Source organism: Salvelinus alpinus, chromosome 27 (assembly GCF_045679555.1).
Source record: "Salvelinus alpinus chromosome 27, SLU_Salpinus.1, whole genome shotgun sequence".
NCBI lineage: Eukaryota > Metazoa > Chordata > Actinopteri > Salmoniformes > Salmonidae > Salvelinus > Salvelinus alpinus.
The window spans coordinates 23638988-23652933 of record NC_092112.1 but is presented as its reverse complement, the minus strand read 5'-3'; the positions used below and the strand labels follow the sequence as shown (position 1 = coordinate 23652933).

The 13946-nt window shown below is 41.8% G+C and overlaps 1 pseudogene; it reads right to left on the bottom strand.

Moving 5' to 3' along the window:
- Nucleotides 1-93: 93 nt before the first annotated feature.
- LOC139555848 (4-galactosyl-N-acetylglucosaminide 3-alpha-L-fucosyltransferase 9-like) lies at nucleotides 94-1388 on the bottom strand (annotated as a pseudogene).
- Between the last annotated feature and the right edge of the window lie 12558 nt (nucleotides 1389-13946).

Sequence of the window (13946 nt, the reverse complement as noted above, 5' to 3'; positions counted from 1 at the left end):
AAAGCCCTAGAGTCCAAAAAGCACCAGAATTCCCCCACCCATTTTTTCCCGTAACCCCTCCTCCTTCCTCGCGTGTGACGTCACATAATTAAATTAATCATCATCTGGCACCTGCACGTCACATCTTTGGGAAAACATCGAACAAACACACCTTATTATACAGTCACACACACACACACACACACAAAAAATCACGTTTGTACAATTTCACTGATTCACACATTTTATTAGCCTGTTAATATTATAATAGCCTAATTTCATAAAAACTGCTTGAGAGCAGGAAATGCAAGCTAGCTACAAATGGTTTGAGTATCCATTGTTGTAAATTACTCACTGGAAATCAGCCTACAAACAAATTGGCTTATTGAAAAATATGAAATTGTATGATTTCATCCTAATATGCAATGCTGTAGCCTACAGAAATTACAAGGAGGGAAATTCTGCAGCAAAACATGTTGGCAGTCTCCTTATATACATTATACTCCAAAATTAGGTGTCCTGGTTATCAGACAAGAGATCAGGCTATGTTTCATGAGCTACCATAACATTGGTTGAACCACAACATTACAGAAGAAAATGAGCTATCAACCCTAAAACCAAGTGTCAAGGTTATTACAAACGTTATATTCCTTGTTCCTTTTAATGTAATCGTAGGCACGACGTGTGTGTTCGCCCAGAAATGGGACCTCTTTACATTGAAATGTCTGCGCCAGTCAAAATACTGAGAGGAAATTATCCACATGTATAAAGGCATCTCTAGGCACAGAGTTCTAATTGGCTTAAGAGCAATTAGCTCAGATCCAGCAGCTAGTGGGTTGTACAGCTTTTCAGTGATGTAATTTGTGAATTGAGTTCTCAAATGACAGATAGAATTTACAACTGGAAATTGTATTCAGGAAGTATTGATCATTGATGTGTTCTCTAAAGGTTTTTCCATAGGTGTGTTTATCGATGTGTTTGACCAATTCATACCTCGCCCTGGCATGGTCAGGGTTCCAGTTGCTCACAATCCAGCAGACCAATTTAGTTTTAATTGGCAATACGAAAGCTTCCCCCTCCTCTTGGCTGAATACAACTGACCCATAAGGCACTTCAATATCTGCATCTTGCCTATAATTCAAAGTCAAATTGAAAATATTTCCAAGACCTGGCTTTTTATAAGTGTGGGACGGGGACTCTAGATTCCTCCACACCCATTTTTGGAAAGGTGGGCACTGCTGCAATGGTGGTAGATTTGAGAAATCACTTTTTCTGTCTCTGTGATGGATGATGACCACATTTGACTTATTGTATAGGTCTCAGTCAGCTGTTAAAAAACAGCCATCAATATTGAAGCTGATTTCTCCATAATATCTGTCACACTCATGGGAGAGAGGGAACAGCTGCATGTGTCCAAATCATCGGAATGACCAGAAGGCCACAGCCTTATTAAAACTATGGTCTTATTATTAACCTCCTTTGTAATATCGTCAAGATGTTCTTCCTTCTGAATTGGTAATTTTGATGATTCAATGGGTCTTGCAAGTTATTTGGTGGTTTAATAATGTAACAATGCAGTAAATGTATTGGTTTTGTTTCGGTGTGTATATTTTCTCAGGTGATTATGCATTGTTTACCTTATAGCCTTTATATCACAAAAATCTGACACTATCTAATCACAGATGTCCAACATAGGAACATGTCTACTTATTTTAGCTTACATAGCAAGATCACAATCGATGCATAGGAAAAGATGATCAAATAGCCTAAGAAGCTCATACTGTAGGTTGATCATGATTGAATAATAACCTATAAACCAACTAATTTCATACATTACTAACAAATGAGAAGATTTACTGGTTAGAGAAACTCAGAGGATAATCAAATCATATAGGCTGCTGATTCATTATACAGTACTACTGTTGCTTTTACGTTTAAAAAGGCAATTTACAAACCATGCGCATCCCATTCATTCAACATCTATTAATCGCATTTGAGGAGGAAAGCGCACTGTGAATTAGGCTTCCTGTTTGATGTTGACCAATCGAGCATAACGATTTGCAAACAAAATCATGTTATTTTAATATCAAAGATGGTGGATAAATAAGAGAGTTTACTCTAACCATTTACCATTTTAAAAAATGGTCAAGGTTCCTGTCTGTGTAGGTGGGCGTTTCCTCTCTTACACGAGCCTGCTTTTCCCATGTGAGCATGCATTTCCCATGTGAGCTGATTCCTCCATAATATCTGTCACACTCATGGGAGAGAGGGAACAGCTGTTTCTGGTCTAGTTATTGTCCCCTCCCACTCGCTCCACACGCCCGCCCGACCAGAAAAAAATTGCCAGTGAGATGTCTTGCACTGGGACTCCCCCTGGGGCAGTAGGTAGACCAGAATGGCCCAGCCCCGATCAGAAAAGGTTAGGGAGAGGGGTGTCTCGCTTTCTCCACCGTCTCTGTTCATATCAAACTAGGATACTTAAGCAATCTCTTTTCATATCAAACTAGGATACTTAAGCAATAGATTATGCGTAATAATGTGGCTACATGTCTGTAAATCTCACAGTTTGCCTGCAAGGGATGTACTAGCTGCCCATGAATAACAGTCTCGGTCAGGTGAATCTCCTCCACATGAGTGCCATGGCTCACTCTCCTGCCCCTTCAACTGTCAGTAGTTCATGCTGCACCAACACATAGAAGTTCAGTTTTACTTAAGAAAATGAACATGGCCAATAACAATACTAGCCTAGGACAATTAGGGCTAAAGCCCTTCAAACACAGGTCAAAACACCCATAAACTCATGCATCTGAGTAGGCTATAACTGGCAGAGCCATAACTAGGCTACATGTTACCTCTACATGCAATAGCTCTTCTACAATGAGCAGAACGGGCATCCTACAACGACCTGCCCTTACCGGGCACAAACCTAAAACAGGTAGGCTATATTTTCAAAATGACAATGAACCCCTCTATGGCCTACACTTTAAAGTCAACACTGTGGCTCATTTAACATCACTGGCGAACAGTAAACACATTAAACAATATTGTAGCAATCCTCGCTATATGAGCCATGTTATAATTCCCACCAAGTAGGTTAACTTAAGGATTGGAGTCTTTTTTTCAATTTTCACCTAAAATGACATCTAACTGCCTGTAGCTCAGGACCTGAAGCAAGGATATGCATATTCTTGATACCATTTGAAAGGACACACTTTGAAGTTTGTGGAAATGTGAAATTAATGTAGGCGAATAATACACATTAGATCTGGTAAAAGAAAATACAAAGAAAAAAAAATGTTTTATTTTATTTTGTTGTAACCATCAGCTTTGAAATGCAAGAGAAAGGCCATAATGTATTATTCCAGCCCAGGCGCAATTTAGATTTTGGCCAGTAGCTGGCAGCAGTGTATGTGCAAAGTTTTAGACTGATCCAATGAACCATTGTATATCTGTTCAAAATGTTGTATCAAGACTGCCCAAATGTTCCTAATTGGTTTATTAATACATTTTGAAGTTCATAATTGTGCACTCTCCTCAAACAATAGCATGATATTCTTTCACTGTAATAGCTACTGTAAATTGGACAGTGTAGTTAGATTAACTGCCCATATCAGATATGTCTATGTTGTGGGATTTTTTGTTGTTGCTTACAACCTCATGCTAATCACATTAGCCTACGTTAGCTCAACCGTCGCGCGGGGGGGGACACCGATCCTGTAGAGGTTAACCCTGTTGCTGCGATGGGTAGGATGTTTGCCTTTCAAGTCAGCGACCAGCATTTGCTTCCCTGAACAAAAAGACAAACACTTCTAAATGAATGACATGATTAATCTACCAGACTCTGGCATTTGTTCTTTTACATGAACTATCATCGCATTTGCATAATAGAATAGAGTAGATTAGAGGTACAGTATTTGTAGGATTTAGGCATATGAGGCAAATTCTTTTGTAGGGTCCGGGGAAAAAATGGCATTTTATAAATGCCTTTCATGCAATTCTATGTATAATCCTAAAAAAACATTCCCAGTGGCACGTACCAACTCACCCAATGATGAAAATATTGAATAGCGGTGATGCATGGACGATGCACTCGTGCCAATAGTCGTGTCTCCCAATATCATAACCTTAGACAATGTGTTGCCATTACACATTATCATTATTTTTTCTATTTAGAATAGAGACAAACTTGTACAAAACACATTTTAGAGGTGTTTGGAGTCAACCCACCTGTCACTGTGGGAGAGAACTGGCCATTGCTGCCACTTTCTGGTATTGTAAAAAAGTATTTTTAAATACATTTCATTGATTGATTGATTGATATTACAGGATAATATGCTGTATTGGGCCATTAGTGGTTGCTTTTTGTTCGGTGGCCCACCTAAAACCTTTTTACATTTCTTGACCCTCTAAAATAAATGAAACTATGTTTTTTCTGTAGATACAATCCAGTCTGAATATGACCCAAAAGGAATATGCTGCAAGTGCATCTTGCTAATGCGTTCAGATCCATGGTTTGGGAAACACTGCCCTGGGCCTGTATCCACAAAGCGTCTCAGAGTAGGAGTGCTGATCTAGGATCAGGTCCCCATCTGTCCATATAGTCTTATTCGTTATGATCTAAAAGGCGATCTGCATTCATACTCTGAGAGGCTTTGTGGATATGGGCCCTGGTCTATAGACTCTCCCGTCTAGCTCTATAAAGAGTTCAAGTTAATGAACTGTGTTGAGATTTTACCCCGTTTAGATGAACTTGTAGTTTCCAAGTACAGACTCTGGAGGGCAGTAAAATACAAGTAATGTCTTTTCATTGACGTCTGCAGATGGCGTGAGGTAGCATTAAACCAGTCACAGCACTGTCATGGAAGCCCAAGATTAAGCTCTGAATAGGAAGCCACTATAATAAGTCTCAGTTGTCTAGGCTAGTAAGTACAGGTATGTAACAGACTCACAGACATTCTTATAAACTGTTTTTACACATTAAGTGTCACTGTGTTGGAAACCAATTATTGTCTTATTTTATGTAATGGTTATGGACCAACTAATAGTCTTAATTTCTGCGAAATCCCCCTTGAAGATAAGCATGGCTTTGACATTTGAGAGGATTTCGGTTGAATGGGAAAGCAGCAGCAGGAAAATTCCTCTGTCCTTATAGCCACTCTGAGATATCTCTCTCTCTCTCTCTCTCTCTCTCTCTCTCTCTCTCTCTCTCTCTCTCTCTCTCTCTCTCTCTCTCTCTCTCTCTCTCTCTCTCTCTCTCTCTCTCTTTCCCTCTCCCTCCCTCTCTCTCTCTCACCCTCTCTCCCTGCTCTCCTGATTAACCTGTGGGCCCTGCTGTGCCCAGTGTCAGCCAGTTCCATCCTCAGACAGAGCAATTTATTTTCACAGGGATTTTTTTTTCTACTTCAAAATGGACTCCATTGGAGCCTACAGAGAGATCGGATAACTCTTAAGTACTCATATGTATGCTCGACTGTGCATCTAATTTACATATAGGATTTACAAAAGCAAAGTGCATGGTCTTTTCTCCCACCACAGAATGGAGCTCTGTTTGCATTACACAAACAACTAGTGCACCTCCTTTGCATTTGATCTAAATCGTCAAGGCACATTACTGTAGCAACGAGTGGAGGGTGCAGGTTAAAGGGGTCGATTTAGATAGGGGCTGCAGGTGGCTATTTCCTCTTTGTGTAAGACCACTCTCATATGTTTAGAATAAAATAGGACTGACCTTAGAGGAAAACAGGGAAAACATTCCGTCGTATGTCAATGAGTACACATAGTATTATTGCTTTGTTTATTTTGTGGGAGAATGCTACAACCTTCTGCAATGTGATATGCCATCTGTATGGAGATGCCTTTTTTTGCATTTTCAGCAGGAGAGCATAATACTCTATTTAGTTCACACAGTATGACTCTATTTCAGCAAATGTGAGATACCACATTTTCTCTGCCTTAAAAGTCCAATTTAATAGAATTCCAAAAATAGATGTGTTTGACCTTATGTGGCACTGAGCACCTACAGGTTGTGGTGAATTGGACTACAATTAGAAGTGTACTCATTCAAGTTGGGCTCATCCTGCACCCGTGTAGCATACACTTCACTATTGTACCATAGCAACAGTCCGGATGACTGGGAACAATTTGCACCACTTCCCAAAATGCAGTTAGTTGCCTGTTATAATTCATATTCTACATGTACTATGTTGATTGTAATGACAGGATACAGTTGAAGGACAGACTAGACTACATGCTGCACACACTTTCACATGAAGAAAGCTGAAAATGCGGTCGAGAATGTTCTTTGATATTTTTTGTAAACCTTCTGTTAAAAGTGTGTTAAGACCAGCGAAGTGGTTTGTCAATGATAAGCCCCCCCCCCCCCCCCCCCACACACACCAAAGGAGGGACAAGAGTTTTCCAATCTAACTGTATACTTCAAAGGCATCCTCTCCTCTCTTATGCAAGCTGTGACCAAAGATGGACTCTGATGGTATAAGATCGTTCCAGCCGTGTGTCCCACCCGGGACGAAGAAGACTAAGTCGGTAAGTAACATTATATTCTTTAGCAATATGGTTTGTTAACACTTTATTTGGATAGTCCATCTGTAGATGCTCTACAGACTATCTACAGTAACATTTCAACTAACTATCTACTAACCCTTACCCTAACCCTAGACCTAATCTTAAGTCTTTCCCTAACCCTAAACCTAATCTTAAGTCTTAGCCTAACCCTTATTCAAAACCTAACCCTAACCCTAACCGTAACCTTAGCAAGCAGGTGCTTATCATCAGATAGTTTGTTGATAGTATGACCATCTGTAGAGCATCTACACATGGACCATCCAGACTATCCAAATAAAGTGTGACCTACGGTTTTAACCAGGTGTTGCCATGACATATCAGGGGTGTCATCAGGTTGTCACCTGTGTTATGGTCTGATGACCAGGGCCCATTCAGATCCACTAGGACTGAGACAGGGGTTGCAGAGAAAGGTGATTCCACAAATCCACACAACCTTCCAAAAGTGTTGACAACCCTGGTGGTGATCTTCTTCCGATTCCTTGAAAGGAAGAGAGTGAAAGTGTTCCTATGACTGCTCTGTTGTAGGTAGTGGAATGTAGGAGGAAGATACGTTATTCAGGACAAGCAACCATTTATTGCAGTAAAACCTCCCACAGAGAAGGAGCTTTCGAATCATTATGCAAAGAAATTGGGGTCACTAACGCTGCCACTTGGTTACTGTGGGAAAAGCTGCTGTACGATGTCTTCATTTGTTTGCTTTCTTGTGTAACAGCAGAAACATGTTCATGGGGCATGTTTCACAGCTCTGTTCAGAATTGTACTCAAATAGCCCTGTAGACTTTTAACAGCTTGTGTTACATTACCTCATTACACGGTTTGTCCCTCTTCTTATTCCGTCTCTGAAGAGTTAGGTCACAAGTGCTAATATGTGTTGTCTTATTGTCATGAAAGACATTGATCCAATTGATATGCAACAGTAAAGCATGCTGAAAAAAGCAATGAGCCTATTTGTTCAACACTTTTGGATTGATTATGGGTTATTTATTTTCTGGAGTATTGGGTGTGTGAAAATGTTGTAGCACTTTTATCTAAGCTTAAGAGTCTCATGAGTAGGGCTCTTGTGTAGTCTAGTCTCCCTTCTGTCCCCATCAGGAAGGAAAAAGGAACAATGCCGATGTGCTTACTTGACATTTGGCTCTCTAACAGGTATAATAGAACATCCTGAAAGGCCTTGTAAGTAGCAATTCTGCCTGTCCAAACTATCATTTGTAACGAGACACATCTCCTACCCTGTTAGGTGTTAAGCAGAGAAGGAAATGAAACATGATAAAGACAGGAAAATAACAGAGTAGTGCCAGTGTGAGAGCACAATACGTACCTTCACAGTAATGTCTCTCTCTCTGGGATGCTCTCTTAGATTGAACACTGCTATATCATCCTATGGGTAGCATTCATGCAGGCCTGACTGTTGGAAATCATTACATGTTTTTTATTTGGTCTTTGCTGTCTGAGTGAATGCAGATCGTGATTGCATGTTATGGTTATGAATAAATGATTAACATGAATTTCTTGTTAACATCTAGCTTAACAAGCATGACAGTGTAGAAGTGTTTTGTCCAGTATTCCTCTTAATCCAGCTTTGGCCAGCATTTAAATGCTCCACTAATGATAGATATAACAAGCTATTAAAATTCAGACATTTCAGTTTTGTCTCTGTAAAAGTAAATTCCTCTTGATTGAAACGGGTCTTACTAATTATGCAGAAGCCAACTGGACATTGTGTATGATGGCTGTTCAGCTGGCCACATGAAGGGTAGAACAGAGGGGGTGGGTGGAGGGGGAGAGATCTTCAGCTGTCCAAGTCTTCTGCAGTAGTTGGAGAGGTTTGGGTCATGTACACAGCAGCCACTCTCATGCAGTAGTTGGAGATGCTTGGGGGTGTGAACACAGTAGCCAATACTCCTTTCAGGGGTATATAGTCAACTACACCAGCGGTCTCTATTGAGACCAACATGTTCAGTGAGGGTGGGTAGACATTTTTATTTCTATATATTTTTTCTCTCCTGGGTGAGCTGCCTATCTATCATGCAGCAGAAGTGCTGGGTGAATTCACAAAGGGATTGTATTGCCCACAGCAGAGGCCTTGGTTTGGCGCTTATCTTTTCATTACCTGACAGGAGAAAAAGCCCCATGGTCCCAGATATAACCCTGGTATCACCCCTCAACAAACACTCCATCCTCTGGGGGACAGCTGGTGTTCAGCAAGTGGCAAGGTGGAGCCTCACCTGACAGTGTATAGCCTAGCACTGTGATGCTCACCTGAGATCTGCCCTGATCCAGTCACAGGGGTGGAAATGCGTTTGTGAAAGGTTGTCATACTAAAGGGTCATAATAACGCGAAGATGGCATGGCGGTCACCTACCTGCTGTGATCTGACTGATGCAAATGTCCTTATATACATGTCATGACAGTGTCCTGTTCTCACCCATGCATTCACAAGATGTGTTCATATTGACTATCTTTTGTGAGTATTTGTGATTTATAAATATCAGAAAACATAACTTGAAAGAAAGTGTAGGTCTGTAGTTAGTGCAACTTTTGCGTAATTATTGTCAGTGTCTTTAATTTCAGCCGGAACAGGACCTTGTCCATGTTCTTGTGGCATCCTGGATCTGGTGCTGGTAACATTGGCTGTCAGTCTCTCAGCATGTCATTGTCATTCCTGAGGGCTCAGCTGGGAGATCCCCTTGACTGGCCATCTGGATACCTAAAAACATGTTCTGTCCACATCCAGTAGATTGACAGATATCCTTATTTTTCCTAAGCCGAAACCTGGTTATATGGAGCTGTACATGTCCTTGGTTTCACTGAGAACAGATTTGTATTGAAATACAACAGGAGTCGCTGACAAAAATAGTTTTTTGGTGAAAGGGTGTATGAAATGGATGCTTTGTAAATGGCTGACTGCCAGTCAGAAAGTTTAACTGAAGTATTGGTTTTGTCATTGAAATGTATCAACATCCAAAAGGAGAGAAGGATTGTAAAAAAAAAATAATCTGAATTTATGTTGTGGTAGAGGTTTGGCACGTCTACACTAGAATAGAATAGTCTGAAATAGCACCCGATGGATTCATTCTGACTTAGTGTTTAGCTTTGTCACTAACTCAATGATAAACATTTAGATAGGAATATGATGAAAAGATGAGGAATTAAACTATTATGTTTGTGTCATGGTGAAAGCACAAGACAATAACGAGGAGGCAGAAAGGTAAGTTTGGCTATTTACTTCATGGTGCTGGCAATGACTGTGAACTTCCACACCTATGGGGCGTGAATGCTATACTGTATATGGAAGTGTCTGTGCACGCTCCTTAACGTAACTACCACCCAACAAGCTCTCACGATCTCACGGCAGAATTAGACGTTCATCTGTTCCTCAACCAACAAACTTCAAAGTTGTTCCAAACATACCATTTTGAAGTGGTTGATTTTAGGCATTAACTCCACATTTTTAAGGATCTTTTTTTGAAGGATGCTTTTAAGGATCCGCCCCTTTTTTCAATATTTGCCGAAAATGACATACCCAAATCTAACTGCCTGTAGCTCAGGACCTGAAGCAAGGATATGCATATTCTTGATACGATTTTGAAGGAAACACTTTGAAGTTTGTGGAAATGTGAAAGGAATATAACACATTAGATCTGGTAAAAGATAATGCAAAGAAAAAACCATGTGCTTTTTGTATTTTTTTTGTACCATCATGTTTGAAATGCAAGACAAAGGCCATAATGTATTATTCCAGCCCAGGTGCAGTTTAGATTTTGGCCACTAGATGGCAGCAATATATGTGCAAAGTTTTAGACTGATCAAATGAACCATTGCATTTGGTATCAAGACTGCCCAAATGTGCCTAACTAATTTATTAATAACTTTTCAAGTTCATAACTATGCACTCTCCTCAAACAATAGCATGGTATTCTTTCACTGTAGCTACTGTAAAGCTACTGTAAATTGGACAGTGCAGTTAGATTAACAAGAATTTAAGCTTTCTGCCAATATCAGATATGTCTATGTCCTGGAAAATGTTCTTCTTACTTACAACCTCATGTTAATCGCATTAGCCTACGTTAGCTCAACCGTCCCGTTGAGGACCCACTGATCCTGTAATTAAGGTTAGGGTTAAGTTTAGGCATTAACTCCGAATAGTTAAGGTAAGGGTTAAGGTTTGGATAGGCTTAAAACCAAAATCTCCAAAACCACATTTTATCACTGGATTCAAACATTCAACCGTCAGCACCAGAGGAAAATGCCTTCCCCATCTTCAACACCCCAGCACAACCGAAACCGACTTGAAGGTAACAGCGCTCACTGCTGCCCTCAGTGGCTGGTTTCAACATCATCTCCAAACATTCCTTAGACATGGATGGATGTCGAATAGTGACTTGTGTCACGGGTGACCTGGCTTCATCATCACTATACCCAATACACAAAATAAACAGGGTCATATTTTACTGTGGAATCAAATATACTGTATGTATTAGTCCCAGAGGTAATCTTTAATTTTAACAGTCATTTTAGCAGTCATTTCTGCTCTCCTTTAGGATATAGCTAGGCTATGTATACTTAGGTGGCTACAATGTACATACAGTTTAGACCTACACACAAACACACGTGGTGGTCAGTGCCGTTTATGATGAGGGAGGACATTTTTTTTGTTCATGAGCATGGCCTTATTTCTATTACAGCATGTTGGATGACTATTCCTATTCCATTCACCCAGTTCAATGTAACATCAATAGGTTTAGGCTACTACATGATACTCAAATGTTCCCTATACCTATCATGAGGTTGCTACAACCTAGCCAACGAGTGAAAGTTTACAACGCAGGTGCACACAGGACGAGACAATAATTTGAGATGACAGGCAGTAACATATGGACAGACAGTGACACATTCAATAATGCCTTGCACACTCTTGCCTGCATCTAGCTTATCTAAAGTGTAATCATTAGTCCAACAGTTGCAAATGAGAGTTTATATTAATTTACGTATTTTTATCCCCGTTTTGTTTGCTTCCTCTCATCTTTTCCCTTTGTTTGTGGACTTCAATGAACAACACATTAGCTGTATGTGAACATCTGAAAAAACCTTTCCAAGCCAAATCATGTCATAACTGCTAGACACAGCCTACCTCATTGTCCCTATATTAGCCATTTTGAAAAGAAGGTCGACGACATCCGATCCTCGTTTGCTAAGTCAAACGACACCGCTGGTTCTGCTCACACTGCCCTACCCTGTGCTTTGACCTCTTTCTCCCCTCTCTCTCCAGATGAAATCTCGCGTCTTGTGACGGCCGGCCGCCCAACAACCTGCCCGCTTGACCCTATCCCCTCCTCTCTTCTCCAGACCATTTCCGGAGACCTTCTCCCTTACCTCACCTCGCTCATCAACTCATCCTTGACCGCTGGCTACGTCCCTTCCGTCTTCAAGAGAGCGAGAGTTGCACCCCTTCTGAAAAAACCTACACTCGATCCCTCCGATGTCAACAACTACAGACCAGTATCCCTTCTTTCTTTTCTCTCCAAAACTCTTGAACGTGCCGTCCTTGGCCAGCTCTCCTGCTATCTCTCTCAGAATGACCTTCTTGATCCAAATCAGTCAGGTTTCAAGACTAGTCATTCAACTGAGACTGCTCTTCTCTGTGTCACGGAGGCGCTCCGCACTGCTAAAGCTAACTCTCTCTCCTCTGCTCTCATCCTTCTAGACCTATCGGCTGCCTTTGATACTGTGAACCATCAGATCCTCCTCTCCACCCTCTCCGAGCTGGGCATCTCCGGCGCGGCCCACGCTTGGATTGCGTCCTACCTGACAGGTCGCTCCTACCAGGTGGCGTGGCGAGAATCTGTCTCCGCACCACGTGCTCTCACCACTGGTGTCCCCCAGGGCTCTGTTCTAGGCCCTCTCCTATTCTCGCTATACACCAAGTCACTTGGCTCTGTCATATCCTCACATGGTCTCTCCTATCATTGCTATGCAGACGACACACAATTAATCTTCTCCTTTCCCCCCTCTGATAACCAGGTGGTGAATCGCATCTCTGCATGTCTGGCAGACATATCAGTGTGGATGACGGATCACCACCTCAAGCTGAACCTCGGCAAGACGGAGCTGCTCTTCCTCCCGGGGAAGGACTGCCCGTTCCATGATCTCGCCATCACGGTTGACAACTCCATTGTGTCCTCCTCCCTGAGTGCTAAGAACCTTGGCGTGATCCTGGACAACACCCTGTCGTTCTCAACTAACATCAAGGCGGTGACCCGTTCCTGTAGGTTCATGCTCTACAACATTCGCAGAGTACGACCCTGCCTCACGCAGGAAGCGGCGCAGGTCCTAATCCAGGCACTTGTCATCTCCCGTCTGGATTACTGCAACTCGCTGTTGGCTGGGCTCCCTGCCTGTGCCATTAAACCCCTACAACTCATCCAGAACGCCGCAGCCCGTCTGGTGTTCAACTTTCCCAAGTTCTCTCACGTCACCCCGCTCCTCCGCTCTCTCCACTGGCTTCCAGTTGAAGCTCGCATCCGCTACAAGACCATGGTGCTTGCCTACGGAGCTGTGAGGGGAACGGCACCTCCGTACCTTCAGGCTCTGATCAGGCCCTACACCCAAACAAGGGCACTGCGTTCATCCACCTCTGGCCTGCTCGCCTCCCTACCTCTGAGGAAGTACAGTTCCCGCTCAGCCCAGTCAAAACTGTTCGCTGCTCTGGCACCCCAATGGTGGAACAAACTCCCTCACGACGCCAGGTCAGCGGAGTCAATCACCACCTTCCGGAGACACCTGAAACCCCACCTCTTTAAGGAATACCTAGGATAGGATAAAGTAATCCTTCTAACCCCCCCCCTTAAAAGAGTTAGATGCACTATTGTAAAGTGGTTGTTCCACTGGATATCATAAGGTGAATGCACCAATTTGTAAGTCGCTCTGGATAAGAGCGTCTGCTAAATGACTTAAATGTAATGTAAATGTAGCTAAAGTAACATCCTAGTCAACATAGCTAATAGAACTAATGCATTAGTAAACCCGCTACAATCATGCAGTAACGTTACAGTGTATAGTCAGTAAGCAGTTACACCGGCGGGCCCCGTGGCAATAAATGAATAAAACCAAAAGCTTACCTTGACTTGGAATAGTTCTAGTGTTGTGTTGGATAGTCATAGCCAGCTAGCTAACATAGCATCCCTCTGTTTGAGCCGTGTGTTTGAGTAGCTAAACTAGAAAGCTGCATTGGCTAGCTCAGTAAACGAAACTGAAAATAAAAAATAAAAAAATGTATTTCTCTCTCTCTTGCTTCTTTTAATTTGTTGAACACTGTTAAACTATTGTCTTTGTCTCTAAGTCATCTACTCACCACATGTAAGTAGATGCTAGCTGTAGCTTATGCT